This window comes from Pteropus vampyrus, unplaced genomic scaffold (assembly GCF_000151845.1).
Source record: "Pteropus vampyrus isolate Shadow unplaced genomic scaffold, Pvam_2.0 Scaffold425, whole genome shotgun sequence".
Classification (NCBI taxonomy): Eukaryota; Metazoa; Chordata; class Mammalia; order Chiroptera; family Pteropodidae; genus Pteropus; species Pteropus vampyrus.
Window position 1 is genome coordinate 217334 of NW_011889206.1, and position 577 is coordinate 217910.

The window sequence follows — 577 nt, forward strand, 5'->3', positions numbered from 1 at the left end:
GTTTCTTTTTAAAGAGATTCTTGCTAATTATTACAATATCATCTTTACTTTCAAACAAGATTAAATGTATTTATTTTTCCAAAAATATCTGCTGGTACCATACTTCTTTAGCCGCTGTCCTCATCCATAAATAATATATTTAATGCATGTGTCCTTCTGTAAACAATTTAGCTCATTGTTAAGGCCAAGGACCCTTTTAGACCTTGCTAGGAAATCAGGCAGACAGCTTTGTGGTACAAACGAGTTTCACAGTAGTGTCCTATTTCACCACAAAGTACTACGAAATATTGCAATATAATTTATAAACCCGTTTACTGAGGCCCTCATAAACTGCAATATAGAGCAAAATGCCAAAAGCCAAAAGAAGCTTGAGTTCCCCAGTGTCAAGTCCTTGCACTGCGGACTGCTCACTCAGCTGCAGGTTGCCATGATGACACCCTGACGTCATCATGAGTGACATCTGCAAAAGGCAAGGGTGTCTACACTCATCTACATGTTTTGTACTAGGAAAACCTAATGTAGTTATTGATTTTAATACAAATAAGGTCAAATACTTTTTTAGACCTCAGTACTTTAT